The sequence below is a fragment of the Oncorhynchus kisutch genome, unplaced genomic scaffold, assembly GCF_002021735.2.
Source record: "Oncorhynchus kisutch isolate 150728-3 unplaced genomic scaffold, Okis_V2 scaffold1709, whole genome shotgun sequence".
NCBI classification, from domain to species: domain Eukaryota; kingdom Metazoa; phylum Chordata; class Actinopteri; order Salmoniformes; family Salmonidae; genus Oncorhynchus; species Oncorhynchus kisutch.
Window position 1 is genome coordinate 21477 of NW_022263654.1, and position 25464 is coordinate 46940.

The 25464-nt window shown below is 39.2% G+C and overlaps 27 non-coding genes across 27 annotated transcripts; all 27 read right to left on the minus strand.

Annotated features, from left to right (window-relative positions):
- Positions 1 to 430: 430 nt before the first annotated feature.
- On the minus strand, positions 431 to 502 carry trnac-gca (transfer RNA cysteine (anticodon GCA)). The gene has a single exon. It is a non-coding gene; the product is annotated as a tRNA-Cys (tRNA).
- A 303-nt stretch (positions 503 to 805) lies between these two features.
- trnac-gca (transfer RNA cysteine (anticodon GCA)) lies at positions 806 to 877 on the minus strand. The gene has a single exon. It is a non-coding gene; the product is annotated as a tRNA-Cys (tRNA).
- Positions 878 to 1480: 603 nt separating this feature from the next.
- On the minus strand, positions 1481 to 1552 carry trnac-gca (transfer RNA cysteine (anticodon GCA)). The gene has a single exon. It is a non-coding gene; the product is annotated as a tRNA-Cys (tRNA).
- Positions 1553 to 2156: 604 nt separating this feature from the next.
- On the minus strand, positions 2157 to 2228 carry trnac-gca (transfer RNA cysteine (anticodon GCA)). Its single transcript has one exon. It is a non-coding gene; the product is annotated as a tRNA-Cys (tRNA).
- A 604-nt stretch (positions 2229 to 2832) lies between these two features.
- Positions 2833 to 2904, minus strand: trnac-gca (transfer RNA cysteine (anticodon GCA)). Its single transcript has one exon. It is a non-coding gene; the product is annotated as a tRNA-Cys (tRNA).
- Positions 2905 to 3508: 604 nt separating this feature from the next.
- trnac-gca (transfer RNA cysteine (anticodon GCA)) lies at positions 3509 to 3580 on the minus strand. Its single transcript has one exon. It is a non-coding gene; the product is annotated as a tRNA-Cys (tRNA).
- Positions 3581 to 4184: 604 nt separating this feature from the next.
- On the minus strand, positions 4185 to 4256 carry trnac-gca (transfer RNA cysteine (anticodon GCA)). Its single transcript has one exon. It is a non-coding gene; the product is annotated as a tRNA-Cys (tRNA).
- A 905-nt stretch (positions 4257 to 5161) lies between these two features.
- On the minus strand, positions 5162 to 5233 carry trnac-gca (transfer RNA cysteine (anticodon GCA)). The gene has a single exon. It is a non-coding gene; the product is annotated as a tRNA-Cys (tRNA).
- A 603-nt stretch (positions 5234 to 5836) lies between these two features.
- trnac-gca (transfer RNA cysteine (anticodon GCA)) lies at positions 5837 to 5908 on the minus strand. Its single transcript has one exon. It is a non-coding gene; the product is annotated as a tRNA-Cys (tRNA).
- A 604-nt stretch (positions 5909 to 6512) lies between these two features.
- trnac-gca (transfer RNA cysteine (anticodon GCA)) lies at positions 6513 to 6584 on the minus strand. Its single transcript has one exon. It is a non-coding gene; the product is annotated as a tRNA-Cys (tRNA).
- Positions 6585 to 8165: 1581 nt separating this feature from the next.
- On the minus strand, positions 8166 to 8237 carry trnac-gca (transfer RNA cysteine (anticodon GCA)). Its single transcript has one exon. It is a non-coding gene; the product is annotated as a tRNA-Cys (tRNA).
- A 904-nt stretch (positions 8238 to 9141) lies between these two features.
- Positions 9142 to 9213, minus strand: trnac-gca (transfer RNA cysteine (anticodon GCA)). The gene has a single exon. It is a non-coding gene; the product is annotated as a tRNA-Cys (tRNA).
- A 903-nt stretch (positions 9214 to 10116) lies between these two features.
- trnac-gca (transfer RNA cysteine (anticodon GCA)) lies at positions 10117 to 10188 on the minus strand. Its single transcript has one exon. It is a non-coding gene; the product is annotated as a tRNA-Cys (tRNA).
- A 905-nt stretch (positions 10189 to 11093) lies between these two features.
- trnac-gca (transfer RNA cysteine (anticodon GCA)) lies at positions 11094 to 11165 on the minus strand. Its single transcript has one exon. It is a non-coding gene; the product is annotated as a tRNA-Cys (tRNA).
- Positions 11166 to 12070: 905 nt separating this feature from the next.
- trnac-gca (transfer RNA cysteine (anticodon GCA)) lies at positions 12071 to 12142 on the minus strand. The gene has a single exon. It is a non-coding gene; the product is annotated as a tRNA-Cys (tRNA).
- Positions 12143 to 12746: 604 nt separating this feature from the next.
- Positions 12747 to 12818, minus strand: trnac-gca (transfer RNA cysteine (anticodon GCA)). Its single transcript has one exon. It is a non-coding gene; the product is annotated as a tRNA-Cys (tRNA).
- A 1280-nt stretch (positions 12819 to 14098) lies between these two features.
- trnac-gca (transfer RNA cysteine (anticodon GCA)) lies at positions 14099 to 14170 on the minus strand. Its single transcript has one exon. It is a non-coding gene; the product is annotated as a tRNA-Cys (tRNA).
- A 1280-nt stretch (positions 14171 to 15450) lies between these two features.
- trnac-gca (transfer RNA cysteine (anticodon GCA)) lies at positions 15451 to 15522 on the minus strand. The gene has a single exon. It is a non-coding gene; the product is annotated as a tRNA-Cys (tRNA).
- A 1280-nt stretch (positions 15523 to 16802) lies between these two features.
- Positions 16803 to 16874, minus strand: trnac-gca (transfer RNA cysteine (anticodon GCA)). Its single transcript has one exon. It is a non-coding gene; the product is annotated as a tRNA-Cys (tRNA).
- Positions 16875 to 17478: 604 nt separating this feature from the next.
- trnac-gca (transfer RNA cysteine (anticodon GCA)) lies at positions 17479 to 17550 on the minus strand. Its single transcript has one exon. It is a non-coding gene; the product is annotated as a tRNA-Cys (tRNA).
- A 604-nt stretch (positions 17551 to 18154) lies between these two features.
- Positions 18155 to 18226, minus strand: trnac-gca (transfer RNA cysteine (anticodon GCA)). Its single transcript has one exon. It is a non-coding gene; the product is annotated as a tRNA-Cys (tRNA).
- A 604-nt stretch (positions 18227 to 18830) lies between these two features.
- trnac-gca (transfer RNA cysteine (anticodon GCA)) lies at positions 18831 to 18902 on the minus strand. Its single transcript has one exon. It is a non-coding gene; the product is annotated as a tRNA-Cys (tRNA).
- Positions 18903 to 19505: 603 nt separating this feature from the next.
- Positions 19506 to 19577, minus strand: trnac-gca (transfer RNA cysteine (anticodon GCA)). The gene has a single exon. It is a non-coding gene; the product is annotated as a tRNA-Cys (tRNA).
- A 603-nt stretch (positions 19578 to 20180) lies between these two features.
- trnac-gca (transfer RNA cysteine (anticodon GCA)) lies at positions 20181 to 20252 on the minus strand. The gene has a single exon. It is a non-coding gene; the product is annotated as a tRNA-Cys (tRNA).
- Positions 20253 to 22877: 2625 nt separating this feature from the next.
- Positions 22878 to 22949, minus strand: trnac-gca (transfer RNA cysteine (anticodon GCA)). The gene has a single exon. It is a non-coding gene; the product is annotated as a tRNA-Cys (tRNA).
- Positions 22950 to 24225: 1276 nt separating this feature from the next.
- trnac-gca (transfer RNA cysteine (anticodon GCA)) lies at positions 24226 to 24297 on the minus strand. Its single transcript has one exon. It is a non-coding gene; the product is annotated as a tRNA-Cys (tRNA).
- Positions 24298 to 24901: 604 nt separating this feature from the next.
- trnac-gca (transfer RNA cysteine (anticodon GCA)) lies at positions 24902 to 24973 on the minus strand. The gene has a single exon. It is a non-coding gene; the product is annotated as a tRNA-Cys (tRNA).
- Positions 24974 to 25464: the final 491 nt, after the last annotated feature.

Genomic DNA, 25464 nt, shown 5'->3' on the forward strand with positions numbered 1-25464 from the left:
ACTTCCACCTCTGGTAGGAACTGTCTGACTGAGAGAAAAACAATGTAATGAGGGACATTATGGATTGAGTAGGATAACCTTAAAAGGAGCACTTCCTCTCTCAAGATACACTTAGAAAATACTTGATTTAAGGGGGCACCAGGATTTGATCCTGAGAAATTGTCTAATAATCAACATTTCAGATGGCGATCTACATAGCCTAATCAAGAACACTCTCTCTTTGAAAACATATCCATAAATATTTGATTTCAAGTTGACTAAAAGATTTGAACCTGAGACATCTTGAACTGAAGTCTATTGCACTTCCACCTCTGTTATGAACTCTCTGACTGAGAGAAAAACCATCTAATATGGGACATTTTAGATTGAGTAACATAATCTAAAAGGACTACTCCTACCCTCAAGATACACATCGGAAGAACATGATCCAAGGGGGCACCAGGATTTGAACCTGGGACCTCTTGATCTGCAGTCAAATGCTCTACCACTGAGCTATACCCCCTGTGCTTGAAACTGCCTAAGGGTGGAAAAATGGTCTAATAAGGGACATTTCAGCTGGAGATGGACATCACCTAATTAAGTACTCTCCCGCATTGAAAACATACCCATAAAGTATTTGATTTCAAGTTGACAACAGGAATTGAACCTGAGACCTCTTGATCTGAAGTCTATTGCACTTCCACCTCTGTTATGAACTCTCTGACTGAGAGAAAAACCATCTAATATGGGACATTTTAGATTGAGTAACATAATCTAAAAAGGACTACTCCTACCCTCAAGATACACATCGGAAGAACATGATACAAGGGGGCACCAGGATTTGAACCTGGGACCTCTTGATCTGCAGTCAAATGCTCTACCACTGAGCTATACCCCCTCTGCTTGAAACTACCTAAAGGTGGAAAAATGGTCTAATAAGGGACATTTCAGCTGGAGCTGGACATCACCTAATAAAGTACTCTCCCGCATTGAAAACATACCCATAAAGTATTTGATTTCAAGTTGACAACAGGAATTGAACCTGAGACCTCTTGATCTGAAGTCTATTGCACTTCCACCTCTGGTAGGAACTGTCTGACTGAGAGAAAAACAATGTAATGAGGGACATTATGGATTGAGTAGGATAACCTTAAAAGGAGCACTTCCTCTCTCAAGATACACTTAGAAAATACTTGATTTAAGGGGGCACCAGGATTTGATCCTGAGAAATTGTCTAATAATCAACATTTCAGATGGCGATCTACATAGCCTAATCAAGAACACTCTCTCTTTGAAAACATATCCATAAATATTTGATTTCAAGTTGACTAAAAGATTTGAACCTGAGACATCTTGAACTGAAGTCTATTGCACTTCCACCTCTGTTATGAACTCTCTGACTGAGAGAAAAACCATCTAATATGGGACATTTTAGATTGAGTAACATAATCTAAAAGGACTACTCCTACCCTCAAGATACACATCGGAAGAACATGATCCAAGGGGGCACCAGGATTTGAACCTGGGACCTCTTGATCTGCAGTCAAATGCTCTACCACTGAGCTATACCCCCTGTGCTTGAAACTGCCTAAGGGTGGAAAAATGGTCTAATAAGGGACATTTCAGCTGGAGATGGACATCACCTAATTAAGTACTCTCCCGCATTGAAAACATACCCATAAAGTATTTGATTTCAAGTTGACAACAGGAATTGAACCTGAGACCTCTTGATCTGAAGTCTATTGCACTTCCACCTCTGGTAGGAACTGTCTGACTGAGAGAAAAAAAATGTAATGAGGGACATTATGGATTGAGTAGGATAACCTTAAAAGGAGCACTTCCTCTCTCAAGATACACTTAGAAAATACTTGATTTAAGGGGGCACCAGGATTTGATCCTGAGAAATTGTCTAATAATCGACATTTCAGATGGCGATCTACAGAGCCTAATCAAGAACACTCTCTCTTTGAAAACATATCCATAAATATTTGATTTCAAGTTGACAAAAGGATTTGAACCTGAGACATCTTGAACTGAAGTCTATTGCACTTCCACCTCTGTTATGAACTCTCTGACTGAGAGAAAAACCATCTAATATGGGACATTTTAGATTGAGTAACATAATCTAAAAAGGACTACTCCTACCCTCAAGATACACATCGGAAGAACATGATACAAGGGGGCACCAGGATTTGAACCTGGGACCTCTTGATCTGCAGTCAAATGCTCTACCACTGAGCTATACCCCCTCTGCTTGAAACTACCTAAAGGTGGAAAAATGGTCTAATAAGGGACATTTCAGCTGGAGCTGGACATCACCTAATAAAGTACTCTCCCGCATTGAAAACATACCCATAAAGTATTTGATTTCAAGTTGACAACAGGAATTGAACCTGAGACCTCTTGATCTGAAGTCTATTGCACTTCCACCTCTGGTAGGAACTGTCTGACTGAGAGAAAAACAATGTAATGAGGGACATTATGGATTGAGTAGGATAACCTTAAAAGGAGCACTTCCTCTCTCAAGATACACTTAGAAAATACTTGATTTAAGGGGGCACCAGGATTTGATCCTGAGAAATTGTCTAATAATCAACATTTCAGATGGCGATCTACATAGCCTAATCAAGAACACTCTCTCTTTGAAAACATATCCATAAATATTTGATTTCAAGTTGACTAAAAGATTTGAACCTGAGACATCTTGAACTGAAGTCTATTGCACTTCCACCTCTGTTATGAACTCTCTGACTGAGAGAAAAACCATCTAATATGGGACATTTTAGATTGAGTAACATAATCTAAAAAGGACTACTCCTAACCTCAAGATACACATCGGAAGAACATGATCCAAGGGGGCACCAGGATTTGAACCTGGGACCTCTTGATCTGCAGTCAAATGCTCTACCACTGAGCTATACCCCCTGTGCTTGAAACTGCCTAAGGGTGGAAAAATGGTCTAATAAGGGACATTTCAGCTGGAGATGGACATCACCTAATTAAGTACTCTCCCGCATTGAAAACATACCCATAAAGTATTTGATTTCAAGTTGACAACAGGAATTGAACCTGAGACCTCTTGATCTGAAGTCTATTGCACTTCCACCTCTGGTAGGAACTGTCTGACTGAGAGAAAAAAAATGTAATGAGGGACATTATGGATTGAGTAGGATAACCTTAAAAGGAGCACTTCCTCTCTCAAGATACACTTAGAAAATACTTGATTTAAGGGGGCACCAGGATTTGATCCTGAGAAATTGTCTAATAATCGACATTTCAGATGGCGATCTACATAGCCTAATCAAGAACACTCTCTCTTTGAAAACATATCCATAAATATTTGATTTCAAGTTGACAAAAGGATTTGAACCTGAGACATCTTGAACTGAAGTCTATTGCACTTCCACCTCTGTTATGAACTCTCTGACTGAGAGAAAAACCATCTAATATGGGACATTTTAGATTGAGTAACATAATCTAAAAAGGACTACTCCTACCCTCAAGATACACATCGGAAGAACATGATACAAGGGGGCACCAGGATTTGAACCTGGGACCTCTTGATCTGCAGTCAAATGCTCTACCACTGAGCTATACCCCCTCTGCTTGAAACTACCTAAAGGTGGAAAAATGGTCTAATAAGGGACATTTCAGCTGGAGCTGGACATCACCTAATTAAGTACTCTCCCGCATTGAAAACATACCCATAACGTATTTGATTTCAAGTTGACAACAGGAATTGAACCTGAGACCTCTTGATCTGAAGTCTATTGCACTTCCACCTCTGGTAGGAACTGTCTGACTGAGAGAAAAAAAATGTAATGAGGGACATTATGGATTGAGTAGGATAACCTTAAAAGGAGCACTTCCTCTCTCAAGATACACTTAGAAAATACTTGATTTAAGGGGGCACCAGGATTTGATCCTGAGAAATTGTCTAATAATCGACATTTCAGATGGCGATCTACATAGCCTAATCAAGAACACTCTCTCTTTGAAAACATATCCATAAATATTTGATTTCAAGTTGACAAAAGGATTTGAACCTGAGACATCTTGAACTGAAGTCTATTGCACTTCCACCTCTGTTATGAACTCTCTGACTGAGAGAAAAACCATCTAATATGGGACATTTTAGATTGAGTAACATAATCTAAAAAGGACTACTCCTACCCTCAAGATACACATCGGAAGAACATGATACAAGGGGGCACCAGGATTTGAACCTGGGACCTCTTGATCTGCAGTCAAATGCTCTACCACTGAGCTATACCCCCTCTGCTTGAAACTACCTAAAGGTGGAAAAATGGTCTAATAAGGGACATTTCAGCTGGAGCTGGACATCACCTAATAAAGTACTCTCCCGCATTGAAAACATACCCATAAAGTATTTGATTTCAAGTTGACAACAGGAATTGAACCTGAGACCTCTTGATCTGAAGTCTATTGCACTTCCACCTCTGGTAGGAACTGTCTGACTGAGAGAAAAACAATGTAATGAGGGACATTATGGATTGAGTAGGATAACCTTAAAAGGAGCACTTCCTCTCTCAAGATACACTTAGAAAATACTTGATTTAAGGGGGCACCAGGATTTGATCCTGAGAAATTGTCTAATAATCGACATTTCAGATGGCGATCTACATAGCCTAATCAAGAACACTCTCTCTTTGAAATCATATCCATAAATATTTGATTTCAAGTTGACAAAAGGATTTGAACCTGAGACCTCTTGATCTGAAGTCTATTGCACTTCCACCTCTGGTAGGAACTGTCTGACTGAGAGAAAAACAATGTAATGAGGGACATTATGGATTGAGTAGGATAACCTTAAAAGGAGCACTTCCTCTCTCAAGATACACTTAGAAAATACTTGATTTAAGGGGGCACCAGGATTTGATCCTGAGAAATTGTCTAATAATCGACATTTCAGATGGCGATCTACATAGCCTAATCAAGAACACTCTCTCTTTGAAAACATATCCATAAATATTTGATTTCAAGTTGACAAAAGGATTTGAACCTGAGACATCTTGAACTGAAGTCTATTGCACTTCCACCTCTGTTATGAACTCTCTGACTGAGAGAAAAACCATCTAATATGGGACATTTTAGATTGAGTAACATAATCTAAAAAGGACTACTCCTAACCTCAAGATACACATCGGAAGAACATGATACAAGGGGGCACCAGGATTTGAACCTGGGACCTCTTGATCTGCAGTCAAATGCTCTACCACTGAGCTATACCCCCTCTGCTTGAAACTACCTAAAGGTGGAAAAATGGTCTAATAAGGGACATTTCAGCTGGAGCTGGACATCACCTAATAAAGTACTCTCCCGCATTGAAAACATACCCATAAAGTATTTGATTTCAAGTTGACAACAGGAATTGAACCTGAGACCTCTTGATCTGAAGTCTATTGCACTTCCACCTCTGGTAGGAACTGTCTGACTGAGAGAAAAACAATGTAATGAGGGACATTATGGATTGAGTAGGATAACCTTAAAAGGAGCACTTCCTCTCTCAAGATACACTTAGAAAATACTTGATTTAAGGGGGCACCAGGATTTGATCCTGAGAAATTGTCTAATAATCAACATTTCAGATGGCGATCTACATAGCCTAATCAAGAACACTCTCTCTTTGAAAACATATCCATAAATATTTGATTTCAAGTTGACTAAAAGATTTGAACCTGAGACATCTTGAACTGAAGTCTATTGCACTTCCACCTCTGTTATGAACTCTCTGACTGAGAGAAAAACCATCTAATATGGGACATTTTAGATTGAGTAACATAATCTAAAAGGACTACTCCTACCCTCAAGATACACATCGGAAGAACATGATCCAAGGGGGCACCAGGATTTGAACCTGGGACCTCTTGATCTGCAGTCAAATGCTCTACCACTGAGCTATACCCCCTGTGCTTGAAACTGCCTAAGGGTGGAAAAATGGTCTAATAAGGGACATTTCAGCTGGAGATGGACATCACCTAATTAAGTACTCTCCCGCATTGAAAACATACCCATAAAGTATTTGATTTCAAGTTGACAACAGGAATTGAACCTGAGACCTCTTGATCTGAAGTCTATTGCACTTCCACCTCTGGTAGGAACTGTCTGACTGAGAGAAAAAAAATGTAAAGAGGGACATTATGGATTGAGTAGGATAACCTTAAAAGGAGCACTTCCTCTCTCAAGATACACTTAGAAAATACTTGATTTAAGGGGGCACCAGGATTTGATCCTGAGAAATTGTCTAATAATCAACATTTCAGATGGCGATCTACATAGCCTAATCAAGAACACTCTCTCTTTGAAAACATATCCATAAATATTTGATTTCAAGTTGACTAAAAGATTTGAACCTGAGACATCTTGAACTGAAGTCTATTGCACTTCCACCTCTGTTATGAACTCTCTGACTGAGAGAAAAACCATCTAATATGGGACATTTTAGATTGAGTAACATAATCTAAAAAGGACTACTCCTAACCTCAAGATACACATCGGAAGAACATGATCCAAGGGGGCACCAGGATTTGAACCTGGGACCTCTTGATCTGCAGTCAAATGCTCTACCACTGAGCTATACCCCCTGTGCTTGAAACTGCCTAAGGGTGGAAAAATGGTCTAATAAGGGACATTTCAGCTGGAGATGGACATCACCTAATTAAGTACTCTCCCGCATTGAAAACATACCCATAAAGTATTTGATTTCAAGTTGACAACAGGAATTGAACCTGAGACCTCTTGATCTGAAGTCTATTGCACTTCCACCTCTGGTAGGAACTGTCTGACTGAGAGAAAAAAAATGTAATGAGGGACATTATGGATTGAGTAGGATAACCTTAAAAGGAGCACTTCCTCTCTCAAGATACACTTAGAAAATACTTGATTTAAGGGGGCACCAGGATTTGATCCTGAGAAATTGTCTAATAATCGACATTTCAGATGGCGATCTACATAGCCTAATCAAGAACACTCTCTCTTTGAAAACATATCCATAAATATTTGATTTCAAGTTGACAAAAGGATTTGAACCTGAGACATCTTGAACTGAAGTCTATTGCACTTCCACCTCTGTTATGAACTCTCTGACTGAGAGAAAAACCATCTAATATGGGACATTTTAGATTGAGTAACATAATCTAAAAAGGACTACTCCTACCCTCAAGATACACATCGGAAGAACATGATACAAGGGGGCACCAGGATTTGAACCTGGGACCTCTTGATCTGCAGTCATATGCTCTACCACTGAGCTATACCCCCTCTGCTTGAAACTACCTAAAGGTGGAAAAATGGTCTAATAAGGGACATTTCAGCTGGAGCTGGACATCACCTAATAAAGTACTCTCCCGCATTGAAAACATACCCATAAAGTATTTGATTTCAAGTTGACAACAGGAATTGAACCTGAGACCTCTTGATCTGAAGTCTATTGCACTTCCACCTCTGGTAGGAACTGTCTGACTGAGAGAAAAACAATGTAATGAGGGACATTATGGATTGAGTAGGATAACCTTAAAAGGAGCACTTCCTCTCTCAAGATACACTTAGAAAATACTTGATTTAAGGGGGCACCAGGATTTGATCCTGAGAAATTGTCTAATAATCGACATTTCAGATGGCGATCTACATAGCCTAATCAAGAACACTCTCTCTTTGAAATCATATCCATAAATATTTGATTTCAAGTTGACAAAAGGATTTGAACCTGAGACCTCTTGATCTGAAGTCTATTGCACTTCCACCTCTGGTAGGAACTGTCTGACTGAGAGAAAAACAATGTAATGAGGGACATTATGGATTGAGTAGGATAACCTTAAAAGGAGCACTTCCTCTCTCAAGATACACTTAGAAAATACTTGATTTAAGGGGGCACCAGGATTTGATCCTGAGAAATTGTCTAATAATCGACATTTCAGATGGCGATCTACATAGCCTAATCAAGAACACTCTCTCTTTGAAAACATATCCATAAATATTTGATTTCAAGTTGACAAAAGGATTTGAACCTGAGACATCTTGAACTGAAGTCTATTGCACTTCCACCTCTGTTATGAACTCTCTGACTGAGAGAAAAACCATCTAATATGGGACATTTTAGATTGAGTAACATAATCTAAAAAGGACTACTCCTAACCTCAAGATACACATCGGAAGAACATGATACAAGGGGGCACCAGGATTTGAACCTGGGACCTCTTGATCTGCAGTCAAATGCTCTACCACTGAGCTATACCCCCTCTGCTTGAAACTACCTAAAGGTGGAAAAATGGTCTAATAAGGGACATTTCAGCTGGAGCTGGACATCACCTAATAAAGTACTCTCCCGCATTGAAAACATACCCATAAAGTATTTGATTTCAAGTTGACAACAGGAATTGAACCTGAGACCTCTTGATCTGAAGTCTATTGCACTTCCACCTCTGGTAGGAACTGTCTGACTGAGAGAAAAACAATGTAATGAGGGACATTATGGATTGAGTAGGATAACCTTAAAAGGAGCACTTCCTCTCTCAAGATACACTTAGAAAATACTTGATTTAAGGGGGCACCAGGATTTGATCCTGAGAAATTGTCTAATAATCGACATTTCAGATGGCGATCTACATAGCCTAATCAAGAACACTCTCTCTTTGAAATCATATCCAAAAATATTTGATTTCAAGTTGACAAAAGGATTTGAACCTGAGACCTCTTGATCTGAAGTCTATTGCACTTCCACCTCTGGTAGGAACTGTCTGACTGAGAGAAAAACAATGTAATGAGGGACATTATGGATTGAGTAGGATAACCTTAAAAGGAGCACTTCCTCTCTCAAGATACACTTAGAAAATACTTGATTTAAGGGGGAACAAGGATTTGATCCTGAGAAATTGTCTAATAATCGACATTTCAGATGGCGATCTACATAGCCTAATCAAGAACACTCTCTCTTTGAAAACATATCCATAAATATTTGATTTCAAGTTGACTAAAAGATTTGAACCTGAGACATCTTGAACTGAAGTCTATTGCACTTCGACCTCTGTTATGAACTCTCTGACTGAGAGAAAAACCATCTAATATGGGACATTTTAGATTGATTAACATAATCTAAAAGGACTACTCCTACCCTCAAGATACACATCGGAAGAACATGATACAAGGGGGCACCAGGATTTGAACCTGGGACCTCTTGATCTGCAGTCAAATGCTCTACCACTGAGCTATACCCCCTCTGCTTGAAACTGCCTAAAGGTGGAAAAATGGTCTAATAAGGGACATTTCAGCTGGAGATGGACATCACCTAATAAAGTACTCTCCCGCATTGAAAACATACCCATAAAGTATTTGATTTCAAGTTGACAACAGGAATTGAACCTGAGACCTCTTGATCTGAAGTCTATTGCACTTCCACCTCTGGTAGGAACTGTCTGACTGAGAGAAAAACAATGTAATGAGGGACATTATGGATTGAGTAGGATAACCTTAAAAGGAGCACTTCCTCTCTCAAGATACACTTAGAAAATACTTGATTTAAGGGGGCACCAGGATTTGATCCTGAGAAATTGTCTAATAATCGACATTTCAGATGGCGATCTACATAGCCTAATCAAGAACACTCTCTCTTTGAAATCATATCCAAAAATATTTGATTTCAAGTTGACAAAAGGATTTGAACCTGAGACCTCTTGATCTGAAGTCTATTGCACTTCCACCTCTGGTAGGAACTGTCTGACTGAGAGAAAAACAATGTAATGAGGGACATTATGGATTGAGTAGGATAACCTTAAAAGGAGCACTTCCTCTCTCAAGATACACTTAGAAAATACTTGATTTAAGGGGGAACAAGGATTTGATCCTGAGAAATTGTCTAATAATCGACATTTCAGATGGCGATCTACATAGCCTAATCAAGAACACTCTCTCTTGAAAACATATCCATAAATATTTGATTTCAAGTTGACTAAAAGATTTGAACCTGAGACATCTTGAACTGAAGTCTATTGCACTTCCACCTCTGTTATGAACTCTCTGACTGAGAGAAAAACCATCTAATATGGGACATTTTAGATTGAGTAACATAATCTAAAAAGGACTACTCCTACCCTCAGATACACATCGGAAGAATATGATACAAGGGGGCACCAGGATTTGAACCTGGGACCTCTTGATCTGCAGTCAAATGCTCTACCACTGAGCTATACCCCCTGTACTTGAAACTGCCTAAGGGTGGAAAAATGGTCTAATAAGGGACATTTCAGCTGGAGATGGACATCACCTAATTAAGTACTCTCCCGCATTGAAAACATACCCATAAAGTATTTGATTTCAAGTTGACAACAGGAATTGAACCTGAGACTTCTCTATCTGAAGTCTATTGCACTTATACCTCTGGTAGGAACTGTCTGACTGAGAGAAAAAACATCTAATGTGGGATATTATAGATTGAGTAGGATAACCTTAAAAGGAGCACTTCCTCTCTCAAGATACACTTAGAAAGTACTTGATTTAAGGGGGCACCAGGATTTGATCCTGAGAAATTGTCTAATAATTGACATTTCAGATGGCGATCTACATAGCCTAATCAAGAACACTCTCTCTTTGAAATCATATCCATAAATATTTGATTTCAAGTTGACAAAAGGATTTGAACCTGAGACCTCTTGATCTGAAGTCTATTGCACTTCCACCTCTGGTAGGAACTGTCTGACTGAGAGAAAAACAATGTAATGAGGGACATTATGGATTGAGTAGGATAACCTTAAAAGGAGCACTTCCTCTCTCAAGATACACTTAGAAAATACTTGATTTAAGGGGGAACAAGGATTTGATCCTGAGAAATTGTCTAATAATCGACATTTCAGATGGCGATCTACATAGCCTAATCAAGAACACTCTCTCTTTGAAAACATATCCATAAATATTTGATTTCAAGTTGACTAAAGGATTTGAACCTGAGACATCTTGAACTGAAGTCTATTGCACTTCCACCTCTGTTATGAACTCTCTGACTGAGAGAAAAACCATCTAATATGGGACATTTTAGATTGAGTAACATAATCTAAAAAGGACTACTCCTACCCTCAAGATACACATCGGAAGAACATGATACAAGGGGGCACCAGGATTTGAACCTGGGACCTCTTGATCTGCAGTCAAATGCTCTACCACTGAGCTATACCCCCTCTGCTTGAAACTACCTAAAGGTGGAAAAATGGTCTAATAAGGGACATTTCAGCTGGAGCTGGACATCACCTAATAAAGTACTCTCCCGCATTGAAAACATACCCATAAAGTATTTGATTTCAAGTTGACAACAGGAATTGAACCTGAGACCTCTTGATCTGAAGTCTATTGCACTTCCACCTCTGGTAGGAACTGTCTGACTGAGAGAAAAACAATGTAATGAGGGACATTATGGATTGAGTAGGATAACCTTAAAAGGAGCACTTCCTCTCTCAAGATACACTTAGAAAATACTTGATTTAAGGGGGCACCAGGATTTGATCCTGAGAAATTGTCTAATAATCGACATTTCAGATGGCGATCTACATAGCCTAATCAAGAACACTCTCTCTTTGAAATCATATCCATAAATATTTGATTTCAAGTTGACAAAAGGATTTGAACCTGAGACCTCTTGATCTGAAGTCTATTGCACTTCCACCTCTGGTAGGAACTGTCTGACTGAGAGAAAAACAATGTAATGAGGGACATTATGGATTGAGTAGGATAACCTTAAAAGGAGCACTTCCTCTCTCAAGATACACTTAGAAAATACTTGATTTAAGGGGGAACAAGGATTTGATCCTGAGAAATTGTCTAATAATCGACATTTCAGATGGCGATCTACATAGCCTAATCAAGAACACTCTCTCTTTGAAAACATATCCATAAATATTTGATTTCAAGTTGACTAAAGGATTTGAACCTGAGACATCTTGAACTGAAGTCTATTGCACTTCCACCTCTGTTATGAACTCTCTGACTGAGAGAAAAACCATCTAATATGGGACATTTTAGGTTGAGTAACATAATCTAAAAAGGACTACTCCTACCCTCAAGATACACATCGGAAGAATATGATACAAGGGGGCACCAGGATTTGAACCTGGGACCTCTTGATCTGCAGTCAAATGCTCTACCACTGAGCTATACCCCCTGTGCTTGAAACTGCCTAAGGGTGGAAAAATGGTCTAATAAGGGACATTTCAGCTGGAGATGGACATCACCTAATTAAGTACTCTCCCGCATTGAAAACATACCCATAAAGTATTTGATTTCAAGTTGACAATAGGAATTGAACCTGAGACTTCTCTATCTGAAGTATATTGCACTTCTACCTCTGGTAGGAACTGTCTTACTGAGAGAAAAACCATCTAATGTGGGATATTATAGATTGAGTAGGATAACCTTAAAAGGAGCACTTCCTCTCTCAAGATACACTTAGAAAGTACTTGATTTAAGGGGGCACCAGGATTTGATCCTGAGAAATTGTCTAATAATTGACATTTCAGATGGCGATCTACATAGCCTAATCAAGAACACTCTCTCTTTGAAAACATATCCATAAATATTTGATTTCAAGTTGACAAAAGGATTTGAACCTGAGACATCTTGAACTGAAGTCTATTGCACTTCCACCTCTGTTATGAACTCTCTGACTGAGAGAAAAACCATCTAATATGGGACATTTTAGATTGAGTAACATAATCTAAAAAGGACTACTCCTACCCTCAAGATACACATCGGAAGAACATGATAGAAGGGGGCACCAGGATTTGAACCTGGCACCTCTTGATCTGCAGTCAAATGCTCTACCACTGAGCTATACCCCCTCTGCTTGAAACTGCCTAAAGGTGGAAAAATGGTCTAATAAGGGACATTTCAGCTGGAGATGGACATCACCTAATAAAGTACTCTCCCGCATTGAAAACATACCCATAAAGTATTTGATTTCAAGTTGACAACAGGAATTGAACCTGAGACCTCTTGATCTGAAGTCTATTGCACTTCCACCTCTGGTAGGAACTGTCTGACTTAGAGAAAAACAATGTAATGAGGGACATTATGGATTGAGTAGGATAACCTTAAAAGGAGCACTTCCTCTCTCAAGATACACTTAGAAAATACTTGATTTAAGGGGGAACAAGGATTTGATCCTGAGAAATTGTCTAATAATCGACATTTCAGATGGCGATCTACATAGCCTAATCAAGAACACTCTCTCTTTGAAAACATATCCATAAATATTTGATTTCAAGTTGACTAAAGGATTTGAACCTGAGACATCTTGAACTGAAGTCTATTGCACTTCCACCTCTGTTATGAACTCTCTGACTGAGAGAAAAACCATCTAATATGGGACATTTTAGGTTGAGTAACATAATCTAAAAAGGACTACTCCTACCCTCAAGATACACATCGGAAGAATATGATACAAGGGGGCACCAGGATTTAAACCTGGGACCTCTTGATCTGCAGTCAAATGCTCTACCACTGAGCTATACCCCCTGTGCTTGAAACTGCCTAAGGGTGGAAAAATGGTCTAATAAGGGACATTTCAGCTGGAGATGGACATCACCTAATTAAGTACTCTCCCGCATTGAAAACATACCCATAAAGTATTTGATTTCAAGTTGACAATAGGAATTGAACCTGAGACTTCTCTATCTGAAGTATATTGCACTTCTACCTCTGGTAGGAACTGTCTTACTGAGAGAAAAACCATCTAATGTGGGATATTATAGATTGAGTAGGATAACCTTAAAAGGAGCACTTCCTCTCTCAAGATACACTTAGAAAGTACTTGATTTAAGGGGGCACCAGGATTTGATCCTGAGAAATTGTCTAATAATTGACATTTCAGATGGCGATCTACATAGCCTAATCAAGAACACTCTCTCTTTGAAAACATATCCATAAATATTTGATTTCAAGTTGACAAAAGGATTTGAACCTGAGACATCTTGAACTGAAGTCTATTGCACTTCCACCTCTGTTATGAACTCTCTGACTGAGAGAAAAACCATCTAATATGGGACATTTTAGATTGAGTAACATAATCTAAAAAGGACTACTCCTACCCTCAAGATACAAATCGGAAGAACATGATAGAAGGGGGCACCAGGATTTGAACCTGGCACCTCTTGATCTGCAGTCAAATGCTCTACCACTGAGCTATACCCCCTCTGCTTGAAACTGCCTAAAGGTGGAAAAATGGTCTAATAAGGGACATTTCAGCTGGAGATGGACATCACCTAATAAAGTACTCTCCCGCATTGAAAACATACCCATAAAGTATTTGATTTCAAGTTGACAACAGGAATTGAACCTGAGACCTCTTGATCTGAAGTCTATTGCACTTCCACCTCTGGTAGGAACTGTCTGACTTAGAGAAAAACAATGTAATGAGGGACATTATGGATTGAGTAGGATAACCTTAAAAGGAGCACTTCCTCTCTCAAGATACACTTAGAAAATACTTGATTTAAGGGGGAACAAGGATTTGATCCAGAGAAATTGTCTAATAATCGACATTTCAGATGGCGATCTACATAGCCTAATCAAGAACACTCTCTCTTTGAAAACATATCCATAAATATTTGATTTCAAGTTGACTAAAGGATTTGAACCTGAGACATCTTGAACTGAAGTCTATTGCACTTCCACCTCTGTTATGAACTCTCTGACTGAGAGAAAAACCATCTAATATGGGACATTTTAGATTGAGTAACATAATCTAAAAAGGACTACTCCTACCCTCAAGATACACATCGGAAGAATATGATACAAGGGGGCACCAGGATTTGAACCTGCGACCTCTTGATCTGCAGTCAAATGCTCTACCACTGAGCTATACCCCCTGTGCTTGAAACTGCCTAAGGGTGGAAAAATGGTCTAATAAGGGACATTTCAGCTGGAGATGGACATCACCTAATAAAGTACTCTCCCGCATTGAAAACATACCCATAAAGTATTTGATTTCAAGTTGACAACAGGAATTGAACCTGAGACCTCTTGATCTGAAGTCTATTGCACTTCCACCTCTGGTAGGAACTGTCTGACTGAGAGAAAAACAATGTAATGAGGGACATTATGGATTGAGTAGGATAACCTTAAAAGGAGCACTTCCTCTCTCAAGATACACTTAGAAAATACTTGATTTAAGGGGGCACCAGGATTTGATCCTGAGAAATTGTCTAATAATCGACATTTCAGATGGCGATCTACATAGCCTAATCAAGAACACTCTCTCTTTGAAAACATATCCATAAATATTTGATTTCAAGTTGACTAAAGGATTTGAACCTGAGACATCTTGAACTGAAGTCTATTGCACTTCCACCTCTGTTATGAACTCTCTGACTGAGAGAAAAACCATCTAATATGGGACATTTTAGATTGAGTAACATAATCTAAAAAGGACTACTCCTACCCTCAAGATACACATCGGAAGAACATGATAGAAGGGGGCACCAGGATTTGAACCTGGGACCTCTTGATCTGCAGTCAAATGCTCTACCACTGAGCTATACCCCCTCTGCTTGAAACTGCCTAAAGGTGGAAAAATGGTCTAATAAGGGACATTTCAGCTGGAGATGGACATCACCTAATAAAGTACTCTCCCGCATTGAAAACATACCCATAAAGTATTTGATTTCAAGTTGACAACAGGAATTGAACCTGAGACCTCTTGATCTGAAGTCTATTGCACTTCCACCTCTGGTAGGAACTGTCTGACTTAGAGAAAAACAATGTAATGAGGGACATTATGGATTGAGTAGGATAAGCTTAAAAGGAGAACTTCCTCTCTCAAGATACACTTAGAAAATACTTGATTTAAGGGGGCACCAGGATTTGATCCTGAGAAATTGTCTAATAATCGACATTTCAGATGGCGATCTACATAGCCTAATCAAGAACACTCTCTCTTTGAAAACATATCCATAAATATTTGATTTCAAGTTGACAAAAGGATTTGAACCTGAGACATCTTGAACTGAAGTCTATTGCACTTCCACCTCTGTTATGAACTCTCTGACTGAGAGAAAAACCATCTAATATGGGACATTTTAGATTGAGTAACATAATCTAAAAAGGACTACTCCTACCCTCAAGATACACATCGGAAGAACATGATACAAGGGGGCACCAGGATTTGAACCTGAGACCTCTTGATCTGCAGTCAAATGCTCTACCACTGAACTATACCCCCTCTGCTTGAAACTGCCTAAAGATGGAAAAATGGTCTAATAAGGGACATTTCAGCTGGAGATGGATATCACCTAATAAAGTACTCTCCCGCATTGAAAACATACCCATAAAGTATTTGATTTCAAGTTGACAACAGGAATTGAACCTGAGACCTCTTGATCTGAAGTCTATTGCACTTCCACCTCTGGTAGGAACTGTCTGACTGAGAGAAAAACAATGTAATGAGGGACATTATGGATTGAGTAGGATAACCTTAAAAGGAGCACTTCCTCTCTCAAGATACACTTAGAAAATACTTGATTTAAGGGGGCACCAGGATTTGATCCTGAGAAATTGTCTAATAATCGACATTTCAGATGGCGATCTACATAGCCTAATCAAGAACACTCTCTCTTTGAAAACATATCCATAAATATTTGATTTCAAGTTGACTAAAGGATTTGAACCTGAGACATCTTGAACTGAAGTCTATTGCACTTCCACCTCTGTTATGAACTCTCTGACTGAGAGAAAAACCATCTAATATGGGACATTTTAGATTGAGTAACATAATCTAAAAAGGACTACTCCTACCCTCAAGATACACATCGGAAGAACATGATACAAGGGGGCACCAGGATTTGAACCTGGGACCTCTTGATCTGCAGTCAAATGCTCTACCACTGAGCTATACCCCCTCTGCTTGAAACTGCCTAAAGATGGAAAAATGGTCTAATAAGGGACATTTCAGCTGGAGATGGATATCACCTAATAAAGTACTCTCCCGCATTGAAAACATACCCATAAAGTATTTGATTTCAAGTTGACAACAGGAATTGAACCTGAGACCTCTTGATCTGAAGTCTATTGCACTTCCACCTCTGGTAGGAACTGTCTGACTGAGAGAAAAACAATGTAATGAGGGACATTATGGATTGAGTAGGATAACCTTAAAAGGAGCACTTCCTCTCTCAAGATACACTTAGAAAATACTTGATTTAAGGGGGCACCAGGATTTGATCCTGAGAAATTGTCTAATAATCGACATTTCAGATGGCGATCTACATAGCCTAATCAAGAACACTCTCTCTTTGAAAACATATCCATAAATATTTGATTTCAAGTTGACTAAAGGATTTGAACCTGAGACATCTTGAACTGAAGTCTATTGCACTTCCACCTCTGTTATGAACTCTCTGACTGAGAGAAAAACCATCTAATATGGGACATTTTAGATTGAGTAACATAATCTAAAAAGGACTACTCCTACCCTCAAGATACACATCGGAAGAACATGATACAAGGGGGCACCAGGATTTGAACCTGGGACCTCTTGATCTGCAGTCAAATGCTCTACCACTGAGCTATACCCCCTCTGCTTGAAACTCCCTAAAGGTGGAAAAATTGTCTAATAAGGGACATTTCAGCTGGAGATGGACATCACCTAATAAAGTACTCTCCCGCATTGAAAACATACCCATAAAGTATTTGATTTCAAGTTGACAACAGGAATTGAACCTGAGACCTCTTGATCTGAAGTCTATTGCACTTCCACCTCTGGTAGGAACTGTCTGACTTAGAGAAAAACAATGTAATGAGGGACATTATGGATTGAGTAGGATAACCTTAAAAGGAGCACTTCCTCTCTCAAGATACACTTAGAAAATACTTGATTTAAGGGGGAACAAGGATTTGATCCTGAGAAATTGTCTAATAATCGACATTTCAGATGGCGATCTACATAGCCTAATCAAGAACACTCTCTCTTTGAAAACATATCCATAAATATTTGATTTCAAGTTGACAAAATGATTTGAACCTGAGACATCTTGAACTGAAGTCTATTGCACTTCCACCTCTGTTATGAACTCTCTGACTGAGAGAAAAACCATCTAATATGGGACATTTTAGATTGAGTAACATAATCTAAAAAGGACTACTCCTACCCTCAAGATACACATCGGAAGAATATGATACAAGGGGGCACCAGGATTTGAACCTGGGACCTCTTGATCTGCAGTCAAATGCTCTACCACTGAGCTATACCCCCTTTGCTTGAAACTGCCTAAAGGTGGAAAAATGGTCTAATAAGGGACATTTCAGCTGGAGATGGACATCACCTAATAAAGTACTCTCCCGCATTGAAAACATTCCCATAAAGTATTTGATTTCAAGTTGACAACAGGAATTGAACCTGAGACCTCTTGATCTGAAGTCTATTGCACTTCCACCTCTGGTAGGAACTGTCTGACTGAGAGAAAAACCATCTAATGTGGGATATTATAGATTGAGTAGGATAACCTTAAAAGGAGCACTTCCTCTCTCAAGATACACTTAGAAAGTACTTGATTTAAGGGGGCACCAGGATTTGATCCTGAGAAATTGTCTAATAATTGACATTTCAGATGGTGATCTACATAGCCTAATCAAGAACACTCTCTCTTTGAAAACATATCCATAAATATTTGATTTCAAGTTGACAAAAGGATTTGAACCTGAGACATCTTGAACTGAAGTCTATTGCACTTCCACCTCTGTTATGAACTCTCTGACTGAGAGAAAAACCATCTAATATGGGACATTTCAGATTGAGTAACATAATCTAAAAAGGACTACTCCTACCCTCAAGATACACATCGGAAGAACATGATCCAAGGGGGCACCAGGATTTGAACCTGGGACCTCTTGATCTGCAGTCAAATGCTCTACCACTGAGCTATACCCCCTGTGCTTGAAACTGCCTAAGGGTGGAAAAATGGTCTAATAAGGGACATTTCAGCTGGAGATGGACATCACCTAATTAAGTACTCTCCCGCATTGAAAACATACCCATAAAGTATTTGATTTCAAGTTGACAATAGGAATTGAACCTGAGACTTCTCTATCTGAAGTCTATTGCACTTCTACCTCTGGTAGGAACTGTCTGACTGAGAGAAAAACCATCTAATGTGGGATATTATAGATTGAGTAGGATAACCTTAAAAGGAGCACTTCCTCTCTCAAGATAACTTAGAAAGTACTTGATTTAAGGGGGCACCAGGATTTGATCCTGAGAAATTGTCTAATAATTGACATTTCAGATGGCGATCTACATAGCCTAATCAAGAACACTCTCTCTTTGAAAACATATCCATAAATATTTGATTTCAAGTTGACAAACGGATTTGAACCTGAGACATCTTGAACTGAAGTCTATTGCACTTCCACCTCTGTTATGAACTCTCTGACTGAGAGAAAAACCATCTAATATGGGACATTTTAGATTGAGTAACATAATCTAAAAAGGACTACTCCTACCCTCAAGATACACATCGGAAGAACATGATCCAAGGGGGCACCAGGATTTGAACCTGGGACCTCTTGATCTGCAGTCAAATGCTCTACCACTGAGCTATACCCCCTCTGCTTGAAACTACCTAAAGGTGGAAAAATGGTCTAATAAGGGACATTTCAGCTGGAGCTGGACATCACCTAATAAAGTACTCTCCCGCATTGAAAACATACCCATAAAGTATTTGATTTCAAGTTGACAACAAGAATTGAACCTGATACCTCTTGATCTGAAGTCTATTGCACTTCCACCTCTGGTAGGAACTGTCTGACTGAGAGAAAAACAATGTAATGAGGGACATTATGGATTGAGTAGGATAACCTTAAAAGGAGCACTTCCTCTCTCAAGATACACTTAGAAAATACTTGATTTAAGGGGGCACCAGGATTTGATCCTGAGAAATTGTCTAATAATCGACATTTCAGATGGCGATCTACATAGCCTAATCAAGAACACTCTCTCTTTGAAAACATATCCATAAATATTTGATTTCAAGTTGACAAAGGATTTGAACCTGAGACATCTTGAACTGAAGTCTATTGCACTTCCACCTCTGTTATGAACTCTCTGACTGAGAGAAAAACCATCTAATATGGGACATTTTAGATTGAGTAACATAATCTAAAAAGGACTACTCCTACCCTCAAGATACACATCGGAAGAACATGATACAAGGGGGCACCAGGATTAGAACCTGGGACCTCTTGATCTGCAGTCAAATGCTCTACCACTGAGCTATACCCCCTCTGCTTGAAACTACCTAAAGGTGGAAAAATGGTCTAATAAGGGACATTTCAGCTGGAGCTGGACATCACCTAATAAAGTACTCTCCCGCATTGAAAACATACCCATAAAGTATTTGATTTCAAGTTGACAACAGGAATTGAACCTGATACCTCTTGATCTGAAGTCTATTGCACTTCCACCTCTGGTAGGAACTGTCTGACTGAGAGAAAAACAATGTAATGAGGGACATTATGGATTGAGTAGGATAACCTTAAAAGGAGCACTTCCTCTCTCAAGATACACTTAGAAAATACTTGATTTAAGGGGGCACCAGGATTTGATCCTGAGAAATTGTCTAATAATTGACATTTCAGATGGCGATCTACATAGCCTAATCAAGAACACTCTCTCTTTGAAAACATATCCATAAATATTTGATTTCAAGTTGACTAAAGGATTTGAACCTGAGACATCTTGAACTGAAGTCTATTGCACTTCCACCTCTGTTATGAACTCTCTGACTGAGAGAAAAACCATCTAATATGGGACATTTTAGATTGAGTAACATAATCTAATAAGGACTACTCCTACCCTCAAGATACACATCGGAAGAATATGATACAAGGGGGGCACCAGGATTGAACCTGGGACCTCTTGATCTGCAGTCAAATGCTCTACCACTGAGCTATACCCCCTTTGCTTGAAACTGCCTAAAGGTGGAAAAATGGTCTAATAAGGGACATTTCAGCTGGAGATGGACATCACCTAATAAGTACTCTCCCGCATTGAAAACATACCCATAAAGTATTTGATTTCAAGTTGACAACAGGAATTGAACCTGAGACCTCTTGATCTGAAGTCTATTGCACTTCCACCTCTGGTAGGAACTGTCTGACTGAGAGAAAAACAATGTAATGAGGGACATTATGGATTGAGTAGGATAACCTTAAAAGGAGCACTTCCTCTCTCAAGATACACTTAGAAAATACTTGATTTAAGGGGGCACCAGGATTTGATCCTGAGAAATTGTCTAATAATCGACATTTCAGATGGCGATCTACATAGCCTAATCAAGAACACTCTCTCTTTGAAAACATATCCATAAATATTTGATTTCAAGTTGACAAAAGGATTTGAACCTGAGACATCTTGATCTGAAGTCTATTGCACTTCCACCTCTGGTATGAACTCTCTGACTGAGAGAAAAACCATCTAATATGGGACATTTTAGATTGAGTAACAAATCTAAAAAGGACTACTCCTACCCTCAAGATACACATCGGAAGAACATGATACAAGGGGGCACCAGGATTTGAACCTGGGACCTCTTGATCTGCAGTCAAATGCTCTACCACTGAGCTATACCCCTCTGCTTGAAACTGCCTAAGGGTGGAAAAATGGTCTAATAAGGGACATTTCAGCTGGAGATGGACATCACCTAATTAAGTACTCTCCCGCATTGAAAACATACCCATAAAGTATTTGATTTCAAGTTGACAACAGGAATTGAACCTGAGACCTCTTGATCTGAAGTCTATTGCACTTCCACCTCTGGTAGGAACTGTCTGACTGAGAGAAAACAATGTAATGGGGACATTATGGATTGAGTAGGATAACCTTAAAAGGAGCACTTCCTCTCTCAAGATACACTTAGAAATACTTGATTTAAGGGGGCACCAGGATTTGATCCTGAGAAATTGTCTAATAATCTGACATTTCAGATGGCGATCTACATAGCCTAATCAAGAACACTCTCTCTTTGAAAACATATCCATAAATATTGATTTCAAGTTGACAAAAGGATTTGAACCTGAGACATCTTGAACTGAAGTCTATTGCACTTCCACCTCTGTTATGAACTCTCTGACTGAGAGAAAAACCATCTAATATGGGACATTTTAGATTGAGTAACATAATCTAAAAGGACTACTCCTACCCTCAAGATACACATCGGAAGAACATGATACAAGGGGGCACCAGGATTTGAACCTGGGACCTCTGATCTGCAGTCAAATGCTCTACCACTGAGCTATACCCCCTGCTGCTTGAAACTGCCTAAGGGTGGAAAAATGGTCTAATAAGGGACATTTCAGCTGGAGATGGACATCACCTAATAAAGTACTCTCCCGCATTGAAAACATACCCATAAAGTATTTGATTTCAAGTTGACAACAGGAATTGAACCTGAGACCTCTTGATCTGAAGTCTATTGCACTTCCACCTCTGGTAGGAACTGTCTGACTGAGAGAAAAACAATGTAATGAGGGACATTATGGATTGAGTAGGATAACCTTAAAAGGAGCACTTCCTCTCTCAAGATACACTTAGAAAATACTTGATTTAAGGGGGCACCAGGATTTGATCCTGAGAAATTGTCTAATAATCGACATTTCAGATGGCGATCTACATAGCCTAATCAAGAACACTCTCTCTTTGAAAACATATCCATAAATATTTGATTTCAAGTTGACTAAAAGGATTTGAACCTGAGACATCTTGAACTGAAGTCTATTGCACTTCCACCTCTGTTATGAACTCTCTGACTGAGAGAAAAACCATCTATATGGGACATTTTAGATTGAGTAACATAATCTAAAAAGGACTACTCCTACCCTCAAGATACACATCGGAAGAACATGATACAAGGGGGCACCAGGATTTGAACCTGGGACCTCTTGATCTGCAGTCAAATGCTCTACCACTGAGCTATACCCCCTGTGCTTGAAACTGCCTAAAGGGTGGAAAAATTGTCTAATAAGGGACATTTCAGCTGGAGATGGACATCACCTAATAAGTACTCTCCCGCATTGAAAACATACCCATAAAGTATTTGATTTCAAGTTGACAACAGGAATTGAACCTGAGACCTCTTGATCTGAAGTCTATTGCACTTCCACCTCTGGTAGGAACTGTCTGACTGAGAGAAAAACAATGTAATGAGGGACATTATGGATTGAGTAGGATAACCTTAAAAGGAGCACTTCCTCTCTCAAGATACACTTAGAAAATACTTGATTTAAGGGGGCACCAGGATTTGATCCTGAGAAATTGTCTAATAATCGACATTTCAGATGGCGATCTACATAGCCTAATCAAGAACACTCTCTCTTGAAAACATATCCATAAATATTTGATTTCAAGTTGACCAAAAGGATTTGAACCTGAGACCTCTTGAACTGAAGTCTATTGCACTTCCACCTCTGTTATGAACTCTCTGACTGAGAGAAAACCATCTATATGGGACATTTAGATTGAGTAACATAATCTAAAAAGGACTACTCCTACCCTCAAGATACACATCGGAAGAACATGATACAAGGGGGGCACCAGGATTTGAACCTGGGGACCTCTTGATCTGCAGTCAAATGCTCTACCACTGAGCTATACCCCCTATGCTTGAAACTGACCTAAAGGTGGAAAAATGGTCTAATAAGGGACATTTCAGCTGGAGATGGACATCACCTAATAAAGTACTCTCCCGCATTGAAAACATACCCATAAAGTATTTGATTTCAAGTTGACAACAGGAATTGAACCTGATACCTCTTGATCTGAAGTCTATTGCACTTCCACCTCTGGTAGGAACTGTCTGACTGAGAGAAAACAATGTAATGAGGGACATTATGGATTGAGTAGGATAACCTTAAAAGAGCACTTCCTCTCTCAAGATACACTTAGAAAATACTTGATTAAGGGGGCACCAGGATTTGATCCTGAGAAATTGTCTAATAATCGACCATTTCAGATGGCGATCTACATAGCCTAATCAAGAACACTCTCTCTTTGAAAACATATCCATAAATATTGATTTCAAGTTGACAAAAGGATTTGAACCTGAGGACATCTTGAACTGAAGTCTATTGCACTTCCACCTCTGTTATGAACTCTCTGACTGCGAGAAAAACCATCTAATATGGGACATTTTAGATTGAGTAACATAATCTAAAAGGACTACTCCTACCCTCAAGATACACATCGGAAGAAATGATACAAGGGGGCACCAGGATTTGAACCTGGGACCTCTTGATCTGCAGTCAAATGCTCTACCACTGAGCTATACCCCCTTGCTTGAAACTGCCTAAGGTGGAAAAAATGGTCTAATAAGGGACATTTCAGCTGGAGATGGACATCACCTAATTAAGTACTCTCCCGCATTGAAACATACCCATAAAGTATTTGATTTCAAGTTGACAACAGGAATTGAACCTGAGACCTCTTGATCTGAAGTCTATTGCAACTTCCACCTCTGGTAGGACTGTCTGACTGAGAGGAAAAAACCATGTAATGAGGGACATTATGGATTGAGTAGGATAACCTTAAAAGGAGCACTTCCTCTCTCAAGATACACTTAGAAAATACTTGATTTAAGGGGGGCACCAGGATTTGATCCTGAGAAATTGTCTAATAATCGACATTTCAGATGGCGATCTACATAGCCTAATCAAGAACACTCTCTCTTTGAAAACATATCCATAAATATTTGATTTCAAGTTGACTAAAGGATTTGAACCTGAGACATCTTGAACTGAAGTCTATTGCACTTCCACCTCTGTTATGAACTCTCTGACTGAGAGAAAAACCATCTAATATGGGACATTTTAGATTGAGTAACATAATCTAAAAAGGACTACTCCTACCCTCAGATACACATCGGAAGAATATGATACAAGGGGGCACCAGGATTTGAACCTGGGACCTCTTGATCTGCAGTCAAATGCTCTACCACTGAGCTATACCCCCTGTGCTTGAAACTGCCTAAAGGTGGAAAAATGGTCTAATAAGGGACATTTCAGCTGGAGATGGACATCACCTAATAAAGTACTCTCCCGCATTGAAAACATACCCATAAAGTATTTGATTTCAAGTTGAAACAGGAATTGAACCTGAGACCTCTTGATCTGAAGTCTATTGCACTTCCACCTCTGGTAGGAACTGTCTGACTGAGAGAAAAACAATGTAATGAGGGACATTATGGATTGAGTAGGATAACCCTAAAAGGAGCACTTCTCTCTCCAAGATTACACTTAGAAAATACTTGATTTAAGGGGGCACCAGGATTTGATCCTGAGAAAATTGTCTAATATCGAATTTCATGTGGCGATCTCTACATAGCCTAATCAAGAACACTCTCTCTTTGAAAACATATCCATAAATATTTGATTTCAAGTTGACTAAAGGATTTGAACCTGAGACATCTTGAACTGAAGTCTATTGCACTTCCACCTCTGTTA